At 35.3% G+C, this 14,215-nt stretch overlaps 1 protein-coding gene across 2 annotated transcripts in view; it reads right to left on the reverse strand.

Moving 5' to 3' along the window:
* The window catches only part of B3GALT1 (beta-1,3-galactosyltransferase 1), a 182,491-nt gene that overhangs the window by 39,402 nt on the left and 128,874 nt on the right, over window positions 1-14,215 (reverse strand). Inside the window, exon 3 of one of the 2 annotated variants that reach the window (XM_065751099.1) lies at window positions 11,802-11,906. The gene's annotated coding sequence lies outside the window, so the exon portion shown is untranslated. Of the gene's footprint in view, window positions 1-11,801; window positions 11,914-14,215 lie in introns of those variants that run through there. The other variant, XM_065751100.1, reaches the window with a different exon arrangement.

Genomic DNA, 14,215 nt, shown 5'->3' on the forward strand with positions numbered 1-14,215 from the left:
GAAGATGAAAAACACACTCATGTTATGTTTTCTCAACCCTGCCTGGAATTTCAGGTACATAAAGCAGACTGTCCTTTTGCTGTTCAAAGGCTCCTCTGATGTTCTCCAATAACATTTAGACATGGTTTACTATTTTGCTGATGATTTTTAAGCTAAGCTACTAAATACAGAGTCTGTGTATACAGCAAATCTTTTAATGGATTGAATATTCTCAGACCATTTTTATTTTTTACTAGATAAAGAATTCATTAAGGATTTCTCTTTTATTTGTAATTGAAACACACATTATTCTTAGAATGAATTGGTTTTGATCTAAGAATCTTCACACATGATTTCCACGTCCAAAATAGGAGCTTTTCACTTGAAATGAACTTTTTTTTTGTTAATGTTTAAAATGCATTTCTTAGCATAATAAGTCTTCAAACTAAGCATTTGGACTAATTTCAGTTTTGACATTTCTGTTGGTAAAAATGTTCTAAGTTGACTTTCATTTGGCACAGTATTTTCAATTGCTCAAAAATAAGCAGCAGTTTCCAGCTCAGCCCTACACAGACCCAATTTTACACAGAAGTGCTCCCAGCTATACACAACCACTAGTGAAGGAGCATTTTAGAAATTCAAATCTGTCTTTTGGATTATCTAAAACGTGAAAAACTTCAGAACAACTTAATTGTAGACACTGTGATTGTTACTGTTTTCAGCTGAGTGAATGGTGCTCTAGACACGTAAAAATGAGACTCTCAATTTTGCTTTTTATTGACATCAGCGGTCTTTTAAAATCTTGGTTTAATTGTGCAATCTAGTTGCACTAAAACTGGGATGTTTCAGAGGACATCTTTTTCTGGTTCAGTGATCTCAACAGATGTTCTTTACCTTTTTTTCTACAACAAATGAAAGATGCATTTATTTGGGGTTAAATCTTGCTCACTTTTTTAAGCACGTTGTGACTCTGTAGTACTGGTTACAGAAATATCTGCTTTTTGGATATTGGACTTATTTCTGAGGCAATCTGCAAAATCTGAGAGCTCAGGTACATAATGGTGATGTCCAGAAAACTCCGTGTTTATCAGTTTTAGGATGTGTGTTTGCATAAGTATACAAGGCATCTCGTGAGAATGCATAATTCTGCATGGTGCGCTCTTCAGGCCAGTGAGAAAAATCCTTACAGATGGTAAAGTACAATTCTACAAAAGTCATTTTATTCCCTGCATGTTGTTAAAACTGTCACTTATTCTCTGTGAAAATTAAAGATTATATTTACAATTTCACAATGATCAGAGAAAAACATAGCCGTGCACTGGGAGTAGGAGAGAATATGTGGAACTCACTGAAGTCAGTATGAATATGATGACCACAATGGTATCAAGCCATTTTTAATCAGTACTTTTATTTGGAATTGCTTTTCCATTATTGACTAGTGCTATAGTAACCCAATAGTTTGGGTCAAGGAGTCAGTGCAGCCATAAGGCTAGGATGCCCTTCTGAAAAATAAATGTGTATAAGAAAAAATAATATCGGCTTTATGGAGAGATGAAGCAGCATTGCAAGTTTAAAGTCACTAGAAAGTACTAAACAAAATAAGATATAATGAACAAATTAGTCAGATCATAGTCAATCCTTGCTGAAGTACCACATTAAGATACTTTTAATTCTCCCCCTTATATTCTAGTTCCAGTCATCTTCTATAGGGTAGTGATTACTTTTTCTGTATGAAAACCCACCCTGGGCTTAGTTTATATCTGGACCACCAAGTTTGAACAAATTACAACAGAATACATAAAATTAAACATTCCCTTTCCAACAGAAATATGGCATCTTTAACAGTGCTCCATCATATGTGCATTGTACTCTTCCTTGCAATGACTAGCTGATTCTGGGGAACAAAAGGGAGACTTGTCATGCTTCCTCTCACTAGCTGCTGTCCTCACAAAGGTCAGTGTCTCAGGAGCACCCTCAGAAATGTTCAGCCACTGTACTGGGAAATGTTGCCCTTTCTTACCTGTCACGTCCTGATCAGGAATGTTTCTGTGTTGGTATCCAAAAAACAAAAACTCTGCCACTTCTCACTACTTTTCAGCACCAGTAATTCCACCAAAATCTAACAGTACTGTTGAGAAGCTTATACGTGAATAGAAAGGAATGTTGATAGACTTTTTTGTTTTTTAATTTTCAATTTCATCCGCTTCCTTAAATTTGGTCTAAATGTGGAACTTTTTGAAAGCCACATATAAGCAGTATATACACTAATCCTGTTATTCATTGATGGGATTAATGAGTATACCTCCTGTATAAAGTTGAAAATGTACCTTCTAGGTCCCAACTTCCCTTTTTTTGTGAATTGATTGTCAAGATAATCCACATAAACGCAGTAACGTTCCATCATGAAGTATATATCTTTTTATGGTTCTGAATTTTGCTCTGCATTTGTCACTGGTAAGCTTTGCTTCTGTACCTAGCAGTGTCCTAGCAAAAGACTGATAGTGAGTAATGTTATACTGTTGCTTTTCCATTTCAGCAAGACATTTTGGATAAAAGAGTTAATGTTTTCGGTCATAAAAAACTGTAAATTCACTCACAATTTCAAAAGCAAATAGACCAAATTTGTATTACAAAATAAATAGGTGTTAACTATATGAGAAGTGTCAGAATATTATTAAAAATGCATTAAAATATTCTTATTTCATGCTGTCTGGGCTGGAGAAAGTCCTTAAATTCATTGTCATCCATTTTTTATTAAATCAGAGGAAAAAAAAACATTTGTGTCATACAGTTTTAGTTTCTGTAAACAAACTTTTTATTTTCTATAGAGAGAATGTAGTAAATTTGAATTTATCTGCACGATCATAGTAGAATTGTATTCAAGGTGGAAATGGAAATATAGATGGCATAAATATTGCCATTCCTGAGATTTCCCCCAGGCTTTGCTAACCTTGGATGCTAAAGATTAAGTTCTTTTGTACTGTTTAAAGTTGCAGTTGCTGCAAAATTTTGGCTCAGGCACACAGTGCTCTCCTTGGTCTCTTGGTACACAGTCTACATTACTCCTAGGCCTTTGTTCAGGCTAGTTTGGAACAGAGGTTAAATTTGTACAACACAAAAGACCTTATTATGTTTTATTTAGTGTCTTCTAGCTCTGATAAGTGTATGTATTAGCTTGTTATTTCTGAAACTAAGATCAGTGTAATCAACATTTATCAGTTATGTTCAGTAGAGTTTCCAAATGGAGAAAGCGGGAAAACATGTATTTGAAGATATGAGACAGAATTCAGGGTGCTGTGATTAGTCCAAGGCCTCTGGAATCTATGCTTAAATATGATGAAGGGCAGGATTCTAGAATAATCTGTTCTATTTCTGGATGGCATGTAAAATGCTATGCTAGCTGTATCCTGCACCTTGTGTCACTTAGGTGTGTACAAGTCCAAAGCATTTCTTAGAGAAGTCTCTGATGAAGAAACTGGAGCTTTCCAAGAGGAGATTTAAAGTCTAGAGGCTTGTCAACACTTGTCATGTTAAGAAGAATATATTAATTAGATAAAAAATTAGTCATTAAATTTGGTGGCAGAATGCATTTTATTCACTGCTTATCAACGTGATATGGAGGTAAAAGGTTAACATTTCAGTTACTGGCTTCTGCTTTTTGAAGTACTTTGTGGAAAATATTATGCTTATCTGACTAAAAAGTGGAGGTTAAGATAATGGTTATTCAATGGCTGAAAATGTTTAGAATTTAGTACTAATTGCCATGTCAGGTAACAAGGTAACTAAAAGTTAAGCAACAGGATTTGGAAGGATTTATTGGTTTATAAACATAGTTAAGTTTAGAATGTCATGTTAAAGCAAATGATGAGGTTATGAATGTGTATTAGCAGAAGAAAAACGTGTCAAGAGAAAGATTACTGGTATGATAGATCCCATTTTGTAGTTTACAAATCTTCAAACTGTTATCATGTGATTAGGGAAAGTGGCAATTTGTATGTACATCCATGACTCTTCTGTCATTGCTACCCAAATTAAATTCATGTTGTAGAACCCCCTACTGCTTGCAATGCAGAACCTGCTAAAAGAGAAACCATGTTTTCACATCTGGAGCAGGTCCAGTGGAGGGCTGCAAAGATGATCAGGGGGCTGGAGAACCTCCCTTATGAGGACAGACTGAGAGAGCTGGGGCTCTTCAGCCTGGAGAAGGCACCTGGGGGACCATATAGCATCCTTCTAGTACGTGAAGGGGGACACTACAGGAGAGCTGGGGAGGATCCTTTATAAAGGCATGTAGTAACAGGAAGAGGGGAAATGATTTTAAAATGGAAGAGTGTAGATTTAGACTAGATATCAGGAAGAAATTCTTTATTGTGAGGGTGGTAGGTCACTGGAACAGGTTGCTAAGTGAGGTTGTGAATGCTCAGAAAGCTTCTGGGTGCCCCCTCCCGGGAAGCATTCAAAGCCAGGCTGGATGGGCTTTGAGCAACCTGGTGTAGTAGGTGTCCCTGCCTATAGCAGAGTGGTTGGAAACTGGTGATCTTAAAGGTCCCTTCCAACTCAAATCACTTCTATCTTTTTATGATCTCTGATAGCACCCCCTTGAGTTTTTGAGAAAAAGGTAAGAGGAGGATGAGAATATGGTCATTTGGTCCACAGAGTTATCTGTCTAAGGATGTCCATGTAGCTGATCTTTTAAATCAGTAGGAGTGCTGAAAAAAAAGTTGTACGCAGGCTCTGTGTTCCTTATAGATTTACATGTATTTCCCAGATTAATTTTGAAGGCAGATTGAGTGTTATTTTTGGTTGATAAATGAGATTAATGTTTGAGAGGCAGTCGTATCATGTGAAAAGTTCTCTTTTCTCCTATGACAGTAAAATAATTTCAAAATAAAACTTTCCTTTCCTCTTACTCCCTGCCCTCTCCCTTAACCACATCACTGATATTGTGTGGGGTGTCTTACTTAGTCTACTTGTCTGCTTTCCCTCTATATGGTACTATTTTACCTGGAACACAGGGGAGATAATTTTTAGTAGCATATTTTAGTCTTCAAAGCTTGAAATTCTTTTCTGTTCCTGGAGGAACAATAAATACACAAAATACAGAATATTTGCTACTGCTTTCTCAACTTCTTTTCTCTTCAATATTTTAATAATTCATCAAATGATTCCTCTTTGCAAAATTATGTCATTATTGCAGATAGTTGGATGATTTGGAGACACGTTCCAGAGATCTTACATGGGCTTAATGAAAATTTCAATAGTAGAGATGGCTATTACTTATTTTTTATTTATTTTGCAAACAATAACACATTACTTATCTTTCCCTGAGCTTAAATTTTGACAGCTAGTAAGACGTAAGCTTATATCTTTAATGCATTTCTATCAGAAAACTGGTTTTCAAACTACCTGAATGTTTATTATTCACTAATGTGGCAGTTATTATTAATGGAATAAATGCAAGTACAGAACATATTAATTTTTGTGCATATTAAACAGCAAAGTACAGTTTGGGAATAGGTAAATGTTTTTGCATTATATTTTACTGCACATAGATTTGTATTTTCAATGGAAGACAGTGGGAGTTTGATCTAGTTTGGCATATGCAATTTTGAACCACTTCATTTCTGTGTTGAGCTATGTAATGTAATTTATCTTTTGATTCAGCTTTTGTTTATATATGAAAAATTATTTTAGAGGATTTTTATTGTGTATTTGATTCTAAATCAATCTTTCTTTATCAGTGTAGTGGATTAGCTTATGTCTCTCAGGATGGGATTTGAAGAGTCATCTGCTCCTGTGAATGCCTTTTATTCTGTTAGTCACAGATAAAATAAATGACTAATATTCCTGGCTACATTTTCAATTACCTTGTAAACAAAAAATTAATAAGCTGAGGGGGTCTGTAGGAGTGAAGTAGAAGCAGAAGTGTGAATGAAATATTAATAAAATCAGACAGATTATGTAGTTCAGGCCACTTGTACTCAGGGTACTTTTTCTCTACACTAAGTTGCCAGAGTTAGAGACAAATATTTCGTGATCTTGTAAACCTGACATGTGTATTCTTTGCTTAGCTCTTAGTTAGTGCATTCAGCTTTCTAGTAATAACTGAAGAAAAAAAAAAAAGAGGTGAAAGAAGAAAATAAAGACATACGTTGTTATTTTTGCTACTAATCAAAATAACTGGGTATTTTAAGTATTGGTTGTAGGTTAACCCCAGAAGACAGAGGTTTAGCCAATTCCAGGAAAGCTTACCATAGTATTTTGTGTTTGTTTGGGAAGGCAAGCCCTGTAACTCCAAATGTTCTACATTTTGTCTTTTCGCTGATATTTTCATTGCCAATCATGTCATAAGTTATGGGATATCACCTTGGCCAGTTTGGGTCAGTGTCCTCACAGTGACCTGTCCCAGCTCCCTGTGCACATAAAGCCTAGTAGTTGGGAGGGATAGCATGTGAGAGAGAAGGCCTTGATGCTGTGTAAGCATTGCAACAGCTGTAGCTACAATGCAAAGTGTCTTATCAACACTGGTTAAGACACAGATCCAAAACACAGCACCATACAAGCTACAATGTAGAAAACAGACTCAGACCAAACTGGTAGGAAGGGACAATGTTTAACGTGAGAAATAGACAGTAGATGGCTTCAATAGCCTGGCCAGGAAATCTCCTGACTCTAATTCTCAGTCTGACGTGAGCATTTGAGTATGCCCTAGATTTGTAAAAATATTCCTTACTGTCTTGAATTAATTAGATGTTTTAATCTTTATATTGCTTTTTTTTTCCTAAGAGTCATCATGTTGCATCTTAAAAATGTTTTTCAAAGTGAAGTTCATTAATGTCATAGATTGAAAAGAGTGTTTTGTTCAACACACCTCCCCATATTTTTTCAGTCACATTTTTTTGTTTCATATTGTGAAAGATGTTGCGTGGATTTTGTGTCTGGTTTTTATATTTTTCCTCCCTTAAAAAGGATGAGTTGGCTCTGAAGAGCTGACTGCTCTGAGGATGAGATAGATGCTAACCTGTGCACATCATTTGAACATTTGTTTTCTGTCCTGCAAGGAACTTGAATCAGAAACACAGAACAGTGTTTCCTCTGCATTTGAGTAAAGATGTTTCTGCTGTGAGAGAAGAAACATTGTTTTGGCCTATGTTTATTTACTCTTTCCCCTTCAGACAGTCTGAAGCAGAGAGAGTACAAGGAGGATGAGCTTCTGTAAATGCTTTAGCACAATAAGGCAAGTAATAGGATTGCCTCTATGATGGTAAGTTTTGGGATACCTTCAGTGACATGTCATAGACATACATAACCTTAACTGGGGACTGGGCCTACATACAGTTCCCTTTCACCCATTTCATCTGGTGTTCGGTTGGAGCACAAAACAGAACTGCATTCAGTGTTCCTTTTGTACGTATATCTAAACCTGTATAAATAAAACAAGCAAATGCTATTTCTTTACATGAGATGTGGTGTCTGAGTAAAGGGAAATTTCATCTCTCTACTTTGCAGTGTAGGTATCATCATTACAGAAAGCCAAACATCAGTGCAGTTTATTGTTGCTGCCTATCAAACTGAAAAAACTTCATGCCAAGTCTGGGATTTCTCTACAAAGGCCTAAATCCAGCATATACATGCATCACTAACTGTTGCCATCATGAATACTCTACTGTCGCAATTGTCAGTGAGTTTATTCTTGCCATCACCCAATTTTGAGGTTGCAGAAATCACACTGAACCAAATTTAAAAGGGAATTGTTGTACATCTCCAGTTGCATCATCAAAAAATCTTCTGCTGCATTAATTGCAATATTTTATTCAGCAGCAGAGAGAACCAGGCATAGCCAAGCAACTTATGTCATGATCATGGCATTAGGACTGTTGCTCATAACTTTATTTGAGAAGGATATAAATATCCTATGATGATGCTTAACCTGCAGCTTAAATTGAGAGAGGTGGAAAAAGACATATCCCTGCACTGACTGATAATTCCTCTTTTATCCTTCCACTTTATTTCCATCTGTTTTAAAAGGCTCTATGAACATTTTGTCAACATTTTTTATTTTTTTTCTCTGAATTAGTGTTGATAGTTGTTCTCTATTTCCTGCCTTAAGGCTTCTCTTCTTCCCTGTTCAAGGCTCCACCAGTCATTGTTCCCATAAGTTGCCTATTCCTTTCTCACCTTCAAGATCATATTCAATTTGAATTTGTACAGGAAATTTTGCTTTGAGGGAAGCAGACCATGATTGCTTTGTGCATTTACTTCTTGCCATCCTCTCCCTCTAAAGTCTGTAGTTTTTTAAACTCAGTCTTCTGGAAGGATGTGTAACACCACAGGCATCATAATTTTGTTTTAATGAAGTTATTTATCAGTGAATTAAAATTCAGAACTGTGAGTTTTTGGTTAATTAAATATGAAAAATGACTAAAAAGTGCAACAGGCCCTGTTTTTCATTATTAAGTTCAATTTATTTCACACTGTATTTTCAGCTTTCAGTATTAATAAGCAGATTTTTTTTCATTATCAATAAAACCTAAAAACAAGAGTGAAAGAAAGTGTGATCAATTAACCATGGAAAGCTAAAATCTTGCAGTTTGCTTCTCTATAAACCAAACATTATTGAATTTTCAAGTAATGGTCTCATAGTCTCAAGTAGCTGGAAATTAAACAATTGGTGCTTTAAGTGTTTAAGCACATTATTTGTGATCTAATTGCTTTTGCTATAAATGATTATACCTATTCCTTATTTAGCATCCACTTAGATGTGCATGATTCATTTGATTCTTACTTCAGGACAGATGAAAACACGGTACTGAAGCAGGAAGTTAGAACTAAGAATGTGTAATTTATTTGAACTTGTGTAAATGCAACTTAGGCTAATGTCCATCTGGTTCAAAACGACCTGTGAAGGCAGAGAGTAGGAGCAGACTAAAGCACAAGTGCTGCCTCCTGCTGCTATTGAGTACGCCCTATAATTGTGCAGATATTCTACACTTCAGGGTAGCAGCAAATAACAAGAATGTGCTCTGGGTTGTTATTTCACCCCAGAGCATGCTTTCTTGCATGCTGATGCATGCCTAATTGCTTTTGCTTATTTTCTTAGCAGAAAATGCATATGAAGTGACAGAAAATAGTCTCTTTTTTTTTAAAGTAAAGGGTGAGGGAAAGGAATAATGCTTAATGGCTGCAATTGGGCAGCAAAACATTGTATGTAAGCTTACACATTTTGACTTTTTGTGTAGACAGATGGTTGGTTAAGTCAAATCTAAAGATATTTTCTCCCATGACGATTTTGTAACGCAGCATAGCAGATTGTCAGATCGTACACTGTTCTAATGGGACAGATTTTTTGACTGCTGGGTTGTATTGGTGCTAAAACTGCAAATTGTAGCTCAGTGCTGGATCCTGGAGGATTGGCATATGCAAGTAACTGCAGTCACACAAATCAGATTCCTGGGTGACTCTGCCTGTGAAGAATAGTAATTTCTGGCTTCTTAATCTCCCTTCTTTTAGACCAGACGTCTGAAAATAATGAAGATAAACCCACGGTTATATTTAATTATCTGAATTATACTGTACAACCTCTGAAGTTCTCTGAGTTCAGCAGATCCATCCAGCAGCCTCCTCCCCCTTGTTCCCCAGGAAGATATCTTCCTGCACTCGGCTCCATTTCTGTCTCTCTAGTAGTGCTCACTGGTTCTGAGTGACCAAACTACCTTCCATTTCTTTGTCAGCCTCGTTTCTCCAATATATAATCAGGTTGCTATTTGCTCTAAGAAACAACTTGATAGCACTTCTGCAGTGAGGTTGGGAAAGCAGTGCTATCTGAAGGCTGCCAGTCAGGTAGCAGCGGCACAGGCACTTTTTGAAACAGAGAAGTTGTAACATCCATCTCCACAGGACTGACTCCGTGCATTAACTTGAAATTTCAACCTTGCTCCTGACTGCTATATTGTATCAGCTTCAGGGTTTGGAAATTAGCTTTGGAACATACTTGTTTCTGAAGCTACATTTAAAACTAAAGTAGCAGCGTAAAGTTATTTTAAAAGAAAGCTTAGACAGAATTCCAAGGCCGGAACAGATTATGTTCCTAAGCACTCACCAAACCACTGTTTTTCAGTAAGAAAGCAGCATGAACAAAACCTGACTTAGTGATTTCTTCCTTCACTTAAAAGTCAGTGCTCAGGCATTTATTTAGAAGACTGAATATGTTTTTTCACTAGAGCCTGCATGGATTTTGACATTAACAGTTAATAGTGATGCTCTATGGGCCAGAAAATATAACTAGTGAAAGTTTCAGGGCCTCATCCTGCTTTCAGTGAAGCTAGTGGAACATTAAGCAGCACTTTTTTATAGAAGACTAGAAGCAAAAAGAATCGCTGTTCAGTGTATTTAGTGATTGTTTATCTGCGCGGTACAGATTTACTCACACTATTTTGAGTGTATTTGAAAAAGAATTCTCTCATTTTCTAGGCCATTGTTATGTTTTAGGTTCTCCATAATTAATTTCTATTTATACAGCAAATAAAAAACAAAAAACAAAAAAAAACAACCAACCAACCAAACAAACAAACAAAAACCCAACACACAAACTGGCTTGCAGGTGTCAAATAGATGCATGTTTTCTCACATGCAAGTGTTTTCTCACATTAATTTTACACAAATAGTTTATTATTAATGATTTTTAAAACACTGTAGCAAGTACATAGGTTTGATTTTTTTTTCTGTATAACTAATATCAGGTATTTTTTTATTGCTTTCATTTGTAAATACTTTAAACTCACTCTACAGAATGGAGAAATGGACTGTAATTACTTAAATATACACCTGAAGATTATAAGAATTGGAATCCTTGTTTTCAGTCTACTACATCACTTTAATGGATCTCAAACATGAAAATTATATTTTTCAGAATGCCACTACCAGCACTTGTTGCCATTTGTTATTTTGGAAAAACATTTAATTTCTAACTTAAGTTTACACTTCATATTTTTAAATTACCTTATATTAAAAAAGGTTCCTTCTATGTCTCAGCAGATTTAGGTAACTTACTGCTTTTGACTCAGTATACAACTGATGTTTTGTAAAATCACATATGGGATTCTAAAAAAAGTGACAAGATGAGTTAATATTACCCTGAGCTTAAGTTGTGCTTAAATGAAACGTATTCTGTGGTAGTATTTTTGTATTCTGTGTAAATTCAGTGCTAGTCAAGTCTTTTGTAGTTGCAAATAAACAATGATTATGCCCTTTTAATATGATAATAATGAAAACAAAAATACACTAAACAAGCTACTTAAGACACTGAAATAATCTAGAAAAGAAAGGCAGCGTGAACACTGAGAGTGTGAGATTATTAAAAAAAAAAAAAAAAAAGAGAAAGCCTTTCCTGACCTGACCTTGTAATGACCCCATCACACTGCTTTAATGATGTGTGAAGAAGTGCCTTTTGTTTATAGTATCCAACAGAAAAAATAGTTTTAGCAGTGACGTTTTTATTTGTAGAATACACTGTGTAAAATTCCCACTGAAATTAGTCTTTATGTTGTATCTTCCATCTTGGATTGCAACATGGGAGGGAGAGGGGACATTGTTTTCTTTTTCCTTTAAACACATTTAGTGTAAAGAGACAAATAGAAATCTTTAGTTATCATCAGGCCAAAGAATGGTTAAGCTTAATTGAAGAATAAACAAAGTCAGTCAACACAGTTTAATAAAAACTGTACTATCCAACCAAATAATTTAATATTGTGCATTGGTACTGTTGTACTAGCTATAAAAATCTGAAACAGCTTATAACATCATATGGTTATATAGGTACTTACCATTTTAAAAGCAGCATTGAGTGGAATCTGTGGAAAGTCCCCACGGTGTAATCAATAACTGATTAAAGTGATGAGCCTTTACGGTATTATTCTGAAGTGCACCATCTGAAATTAGAGGAAATTTACTGACAGTTATATATTTTGTTGGAAGGATTGCTCAAACATATTAACAACAAAATCGATGCCTGTGCCTTCTACTGAGTACAAGGACAATGATTTATCCTGAAAACATCTTTCAGCTGAGTAACTAGGTAACTTACACTGCATTGCATGAACATGTTAGGCTCCATTTCATGAAGCAGGATTCCAGTGCAGTGAGTGAAGGAAACAGATGGAGTAAGGAGAGGACAGATGGATACCAAAAAATTACAGCCACCTTTTTTGGTACCTGCACATTAACTGCAATAAATTGATTTATTTTCATTTACTAAAATAGGAAAATTATAGATTATGAAGCCAAAGCACTACAGAGCCCCAAACCACTCAATTTTGAACGCAGGTGTTTGAAGTGTTTAGTAAGAGTTCCAGATGGGTTACATCAGAGAGTAAAATTTTCTGCAGACAAGATTCTTACTGCCTACTCCAGTCACTTTTTTCTGTTAGGGAGATATTAGCATCTTTCTTATACAATGGGGAAAGATTAATTGGTTATTCTGCCATACTGGAAAGCTGTGAAGTATCTCTTGTAAACCAGAGACAGGCTGCTGAAGTGAGTTTGCAAATGCAAGGGGGCTGCTGCTGTACCACGAGGGCTTTGGGTTAGCCTGGGTGGGAACTGAACCTGGAGAAGCAAAAGTGAAAGGCTAAGAGTCAAAGAGGACCCTTTTCTTCCTGCAGCAGTTCTAGGTCTCACAATTAGAAAATAAAAACAGATCTACTATATATATTCCAGCAGTCCTTATCTGCTGCATGGCACAGCTGCTCTGTCCCATACTTGACCTTGACTTAATTTGATCTTCCCTGCAGTTAAATAGGATGTTCAGCTGTGAGCCAAATCATTTCTCAACACCTCTCATTCTACCAGTAACTGTCAGCTTGTTGCTGATACTGTTGGATTTTTATATGAGCATCAGTCCATTAGAAATTGGATGGTGACCATCCAGGCAATTTCCATTTATGTCTTGCAATTAGTACACTTTCAAAATTGTAGAATGCAAGTAGAAATCACCCTTGTATTCATAATGTTTGAGATATGAAAAATATAGGTCAGAGAACATAATTATTCTTATACTTCTAAAATTTATATCAGAAGGTTTTCTTGCATTAAGGCAATCCAAGCATAGCTACTATACTTTGGTGCAGCATAGGCAAAAGTCTGAATAAGTCTAACTCAAACACCTTATAATTTATTTCTTGACAGATTTTATTTATTTTAATTTTTCCTATTACTGTGAAATTTTTCAAATATATTTTCTACGTAAATTTATATTTTAGGCTCACTACCTTTTAAAAATATTTATATGTATTGTGTTTTCACATGAAAAATAGAGATTATCCCTCAGTAAGTTATATGCAATTAAGAGCTCAATGTGGCAGAAGCTTACTTTCTCTATTTATTTATTTATTTGAAACTTTGTTAGTTGTAGATTACCTTCCCTATGTTATCTCACTACAGTGAGATAGTGAGACCACTACAGTGCTGGTTATCTTGAGTGGCAGAAGTTGGATTACAATCTTCATCCATAAACAACACCCCTTTTGAGACTCATCATCTCCTTAAAACTTTTTTAGAAAGTTGCAAATCAAACGTAATTCAGAGGGAATGTGGTAGCATAAATGGCTTGGAAAATGATTTGGCTTGCTTTCATAATTGCAGTGGAAGAAAAAACACTTTTTTTCAATTAGAAAACATTTGTGATCTATACCTGATTTCAGAACTGCTCTTTTAATGCAGATATTAACACTCATCTGAGGTTTTAGTTTTTTTGTTAAATTTTTTGACTTGAAAAATCATTGACACAATTGCTACCTTTTTTTTTCTACTGAGACTTCTTACAAAATTTATTATCTTCAAAATAGTTGAGCTTCCCTCCCTCCTTTACCATTGTTTTGTTCTATTTAGTCTGAGTCTGGATTAAAAAAAAATAAAAAAAATTACCTTTAAGCAGAAAGGAGACAAACTACGTGGCTTTCTTAAACCACCTATTTGAAAGAGATCATTTTTAAGATCAAGTCTTAATTGGGGTCAAAAGTGATGAATTCTTTCCCTTTTTTTTCGTACTTTAAAGATGGAAAGGAATAATAGCTTAATCATTTTGAAAGCATAGAATTACTTTGGAAATTAAATTAGGACTTGAATTTAATATTTACTACTGCAATTATTTTGAAAACAAACCTGCAACAGATAACAGACACTCTTAAATCCTTGTTTTCAGTAATGGCCCTAATATATAACCCTTCAGCCTATTGAGACC

Source organism: Cyrtonyx montezumae, unplaced genomic scaffold (genome assembly GCF_038088225.1).
Source record: "Cyrtonyx montezumae isolate F1298 unplaced genomic scaffold, pur_monq_1.0 scaffold_7, whole genome shotgun sequence".
NCBI classification, from domain to species: Eukaryota; Metazoa; Chordata; class Aves; order Galliformes; family Odontophoridae; genus Cyrtonyx; species Cyrtonyx montezumae.